Genomic DNA, 6,449 nt, shown 5'->3' on the forward strand with positions numbered 1-6,449 from the left:
AAATCCAAAATAGCAGGCAGAAAACGTAGTCGAGAAACAGAAAGCAAAGTCCGATAAACCAGGAAGTCAAGCAGCGATGTAACCAAATCCAAAAACACAAGGCAAAGGCAGAAAACTGTAAACGTGAACAGGGTCAAGCACAAAAGACAATCAAAACACTAAGGCAGAGAGAAAAGGCTTGGTAATGTCCTGAAAACAATACTTCGTGTCCTAGTGTGGTGAACACGCTGTTTAAATGTCCGTAAAACCCCAGAAGTGTTCCTTGTGGGTGGCGTCAAAACTCGGGCGAGGGCTCCCTCTGGTGGGCAGGTGCCAGTGGTAACAATACAGAGCCCCCCCCTCTAGGAACACCTCCAGGTGTTCTACGATGTGGACGGCCCTGGGGCCGAGGAGTTGGCCCATTGGAGTGGAAGCGATAGAAATCCTCCACCAAGGAGGGGTCGAGAATGTCAGCCGCATTTACCCAGGATCGCTCCTCTGGGCCATACCCTTCCCAGTCCACCAGATACCGTAAGCAGTTACCATGGCGTCGAGAGTTGAGGAGTGAGCTCACCCTATAGGCTGGGGCCCCGTCAATGTCAAGCGGTGGCGGTGGTTCATTCCCCGTGGTTGCGTCGTCCTGGCGGGGGCGTGCTGGTTTGAGCAGGGACACGTGGAAGGTGGGGGAGATCCGATACGAGGCAGGGAGTTGCAGGCGGTACATCACCGGGTTCACTTGGCGCACTAGGTGGATGCAGAAAGCTCTCCAGTCTCTAGATGTGAATTGCGGGCCCCGGTCGGACACAATGTCCTCAGGAAGGCCGTAGGTGCGGAAAATGTAGTGAAATAGTGTTGTCACCGTCTCCATGGCTGTGGGTAGGCCTTTGAGGGGGACTAGTTGGCATGTCTTTGAGGGGGACTGGTTCAATCATGGTGTACCCTGCAGAACTAGGGAGGTCGGTAACAAAGTCTATAGCCATGTGGGACCAGGGTCGTTTGGGAATGGGCAGAGGTTCTAGCAGGCCCATGGGGAGCTTGCGGCTAGTTCAAGACTGTGCACAGGTACACTACAGGTCCCCACGTACTCTTCCACATCCTGGGCCAGTGCGGGCCACCAAAACCAGTTGCTGATCAGGGCTGTTGTGCGCCGGATACCTGAGTGGCTGGAGCTGGGCATCTCGTGCACCCACCGCATTATTCTCGGATGAAGAGGGGCAGGCACGAAGAGTTTGGTGGATGGACAAGCTGGTGGTGGAGGTTCGTTGGCCTGAGCCCACTGGATCTCCTCCATGATGTCCCATCTGATAGGTGCGAGTACTATGGCGGACGGTAGTATCGGCTCTGGGCTGCTGGGTCGTGGATGGATGATGCTTATTGGGTCGTATCAACGGGACAGTGCATCGACCTTGTCATTCCTGGTGCCTGGTCGATATGTGACAGTGAACCAGAACTGGGTGATGAACAGTGCCCATCAAGCTTGTCTTGGGTTCAGACTCTTTGCATTACGCAGATATTCCAGGTTACAATGGTCAGTCAGTACTACAAACGGGTGACACGCTCCCTCCAACCAATGCCGCCATGCTACCAATGCTTCCTTGATAGATAGGAGCTCCTGATTGCCGACATCATAGTTAGCTTCAGCTGGGGTTGTCCTACGGGAAAAGTAAGCACAAGGATAAACTTTCCCTGGGTTTCCATGGCGCTGTGAGAGTACGGCCCCGATAACACAGCTGGAGGCGTCCACCTCGACGATGAAGGGCAGGCTGGGGTCTGGGTGCCTCAAGATCGGCGCTGTGGTGAAGCTAGTCTTTAGCTGGGTGAATGCGGATCGGGCCTGTTCCGTCCAACATAAATGCCATGGTTTACCTTGCAGGAGTGATGTCATCAGGTTAGCGATGCCGCTGTAATTCCTTATGAACCGCTGGTAAAAGTTTGCAAACCCCAAGAACCGCTGCAATTATTTGACTGTGGTAGGTTCGAGTCAGTCCGCGACCGCCTTTACTCTGCCGGCGTCCATTTCCACCCCCTTCTTTGAGATGAATGATGTAGCCCAGGAAGGTAATGGAGTCTCGGTGGAATTCACATTTCGTGGTCTTGATGTATAACTGGTGTTTCAGCAGCCGGGTAAGGACTGCTCTGACGTGGTGGAGATGTTCCTCATAAGTGGACGAGTAGATAAGAATGTCGTCGATATATGCATCCTAGCGGTGAAGCACATCCCTGAAGATCTCGTTTATGAACGACTGAAACACTGCTGGGGCATTGATTAGTCCATAAGGCATCACTAGATACTCATAGTGCCCCCTGGTGGTGTGAAACGCCGTCTTCCACTCACCCCCCTCCTTGATCCTTACTAAATTGTACGCACTGCGCAGGTCCAGCTTAGTGAATATCCAAGCCTCCCTGAGTTGCTCTAAGGCTGCTGGTACCAGTGGGAGAGGGTAGGGGTATTGGACTGTCAACGCATTCAGTCCCCTGTAGTCGATGCATGGCCGCAGACCCCCATCTTTCTTTTCAATGAAGAAGAACCCCGCTGCTGCTGGAGAAGTAAGTAGTGGCTAGGGCTTCCTTGACATATTCCTCCATAGCCTTGGTCTCGAGGAGAGAGGGTAAACTTTACTCTTGGGTGGCATGGCGTTGGGCAGCAGCTCGATTGCGCAGTCCCACAGGCAGTGGGGCGGTAGCTGCCTGGCTCTCTCTTTACTGAACACCTCTCATAGATCCCAGTATTCGCGCGGTATCGAGATGTTCTCTGATGTGTCGGGATGTTCGATGGAGGTCGAGAGACATGGCTCTGACTGGACCTTGCGGAGGCAGTGGTTCTGGCAGTGGGGTGATCAGTTCTCCCTCCTTCCAGGACATGATGGGGTTATGAAGTTGCAGCCAGGGGAAGCCCAGGATGATGAGGTTCGAAGGAATGGAGATGACATAAAACTTTGTCTCTACAAAGTGCAGTAATCCAATCTGTAGGGTGAGCGGACGGGTCTGATGACTGATGAGGCCTCCCCCGATGGGACGGTTATCCACGGCCATCACTCGCAGGGGGGGGTTCACATGGCAGCGTGGGGAGGTGAAGGTCCTCTGCGAGCTGTTGGTTGATGAGGTTGACGGCCGCCCCGGAGTCCACTAGTGCTGGAACCACAATAGTACCCTGAGTTGATTTTGCATACAGAAAAATGCAAAATCATTTCTCACCTTGGAGGTAGATGTTTTCTCGGGGCAGTTGATAATCCGGTGGCCAGTGCCCCCACGGTAGAAGCATAGATTTCGGCGAACCTGACGCTGATGTTCGTCCAGGGACACTCTGGTGCTGCCCAGTTGCATAGGCTCCGGCCCCTCCTCCCGTGGTCTGCTGTAGTCCTCCCAAACCCGAGGTTCATAGTGAGGGCGAGACGTGCGGCGTTGCTGGCAGAGGCCGCTAGGGTACGGAACTTCACGGCGTAATCCGCAGCCGGTTCGGTGCCTTGACGCAACTCCAAGGGTTGTACCGCTACGTCGCGCCCCCCGCTGGGTATTCAAAAACTTCGCAGATCAGCTCAGAGAAGTAAGTAAAATTGAAGTAGGTGTGCTGATTAGGGGTGACACAGAACTGGTGTGGGTGATCAGTGAGACATGTGACAAGGTCATATGGCGTGCAGTGGCTGATGGGTAATGTAGTAAATGCAAATTTTGGCATAACCATGACAGAACCCCCCTTTAATGCGTTGCTCTTGACATGCGAAACAAGTTTGAGGGGGGTCCTGAACAGCCAGGCGAGACATCCACCAGCTGATCAGGGTTTTTAGGAACACCCCCACCATGGAGCCAGCACGAGGTCTGACACCCCCACCAGGCGACAAGGCAGAGTGATCTCCTCTGCACAGCCGAGTGTTGGTGCAATGTCCAAGGCCGAGCATGTGTACAGAGCGATGGCCACCACGAAGCTGGTGGGGGGAGCAAAGTCCAAGGCAGAGCCAGAGGAGGAAGTGATGTTCTCCACGAAGCTAGAGGGGTGAGCGATGTTCTCCAAGGAGCCAGAAGGGGGAGTGACGTTCAGCAGAGATTCAAGGCCATTGCTCAGGAGCAGGCAGAGAACCAACAGGTGTTCCAGGTGCTACTGCAACCTGCTATGCCTCCAGCTGTGGTGCCTCCATCCACAGCTGCTCTAGCTGGCCTGGTCATGGATGATGCCTCCAGGGATGATCTGGAGGTCTTTGTGGAGCTCTTCGAGCACATGGCAACTGCATGGAGATGGCCAGAGAATGAATGGGCCCTACGCCTCCTCTGTTTGCTTTCAGACTCACTGCTGCCACTGTTTGTGCAGCTAGAGTACCAGAGCATGAGAAAGTGCTGCAATGGGATAGCTGGACCCTGGAGGAACATTGACTATGCTTCTGTGTCCGGAAACTCATGGAGGTTGTTCACCAATTTGTCTATATGCAGCAGCTGTCAGTGGTGGATGCTAGCTGAGAAGCAGGGCACCAAGGGAATTCTCTTCTGGGAATTCTATTTGGTGGTGCTGGATCAGTTCATCACATGGCTCCCAGCAGGAACAGTGGAGTGGGTCCAGAGGCACTAGCTACATTTCCATCCAAGGATTGTTTTGCAAAAAAAGGTTTAGCACCTTTAAATGTTTACCAATATAGCTGATGGAAAAGCAAATTATTGATAAAAGTTAACAAGTGTCAACATAATCTTTTTTTTCATTTAAAATTAGCATATAAATTCTATGTCGATACTTCAAATGTTGCGAAAAATAGTTTGGAAACAGTTTTTGTCAAGAAAAATGGCATTCATGCAAAAAAAAAAAAAGTGTCACATGACAGAATTTATTCCTTCACTGAGGGAAGAATAGGTGTGCCATCCAGTGCACTGTAAACCTGTGGCACAAGATGCGCCAAGGAATTACGGTATGCAATTTCATTGGCCTCTGCTACATTCATCAACTCAACTCCATCTACTCAACTATTCCATTCTGACATTGTGTTCTGATGTTCTATTTCGTATGATTGCAATTATTTTTGAAATTAAAATGACAATAAGCTGGCCAATTTCAATTAATTATCTCAATATTCACCTCATTTTACAAAGATTTGAGGACATGTGGGACACAAAAGGTATACAATTTATAATATGTATGAAAACAGCTCAAGGGCAGATTTGTTTTTATTTTTAAGGATGATGTCATCACACACACCAATTTATCGGTAAGGCCAATTGGATGGAAACAGGTGGGAGACAGCAAATTTTGCAAACTTTATGCACTTTCACTTCGTCAATAACAGAAAAGTGCAAATAGTAGATGGAAACTTGGCTACTGACCAGCGTCCCAGGATGAAGTCATCCAGCTAGCGGAGGATGACCTGGTGGAATCTGTGGCGGCAGATGGCTTTCCTTTATCTTCCTCTCTCTTCCCCCTCCCGTTCCAGCTCCCCATGACCGTGGTACCCCAAAACCGGCCCCCCAAACCCGGTTTCCACCTCACCCCCTCTTCTCTGATGTCTCCCCAAGCTCCCTCTCTCTCCACACAGGTTTTCTTTAATTAAGCACCAAAGGTGCTGGAAACATATTGCAATTGTTAAGATTTATCTTCTTCTTCTTCTTCCTTTTATTAGGGGTCCAAGCACTAAGTGATTGTAACACTACCATTTTTGTTAAGAGTTTTCTTTTTATTATTAGGGAGCCAAGTTTGGGCCAAGCGCTGCCAGTGCTCTAGGGCCACCATTGGGTCAAATTTGGGCCTAATTTCGAAGTACGTTTATGGTCATAACTTTTGAAGCATGTTTCCAAATTTTAAAAGCCTTGCCCGGATTCCATGGGTCAGTACAAGTTCAACGCACACTGTGACGTCAATTTCCACCTTTTCAAAAACAGTTTTTTTGCTGCTTCTCCTACAAAACTTATCAAAGGAGTTTTGATATCCAAACCCGTTCTCCTGCAATGCACTGGCAAATGCAAAAAAAAAAATAGGACGTGAGGGTGTATCTCAGCAATGCATTAATGTATTGTCATGAAACTTGGTAATATCTTCAGAACCATGCCCTGAATGTATCCAAGATGTTTTGTGACTGCGCCACCTTGTGGTCAAGAACTGTAACAACTTTCTTTTTTTTTTCTTGTATCATTTGAAAAATTTGTGCTAAATTCACAGTTAATTTTTCCTACAATTTCCTGGAGTATGCTGAAATCAACACACACCAACATCTGAAATTCAAGTGTACTTCCTGTCAACCCTCTTGGATTTTGTTTTTTTGCTACTCCTCCTACAAATTTTGTCCAACACATGTCATCTTCAGAGGAAGCCTCACAAAAGTTATCAAAAGAATTTTGAATATTCCAAATGGTTTGTCCATAATGGGCCAAAGAATCTGACAGCGAAGCCTCCAAACAGGAAGGAAGGCAACCTTTGTAGGCATCTTCAGGACCATGACCTGAGCCTATATAACAAATTTTGTTCTAGTGTCACCTACTAACATGCAAAAAAAAAAAAA

This window comes from Pangasianodon hypophthalmus, chromosome 16, assembly GCF_027358585.1.
Source record: "Pangasianodon hypophthalmus isolate fPanHyp1 chromosome 16, fPanHyp1.pri, whole genome shotgun sequence".
NCBI classification, from domain to species: domain Eukaryota; kingdom Metazoa; phylum Chordata; class Actinopteri; order Siluriformes; family Pangasiidae; genus Pangasianodon; species Pangasianodon hypophthalmus.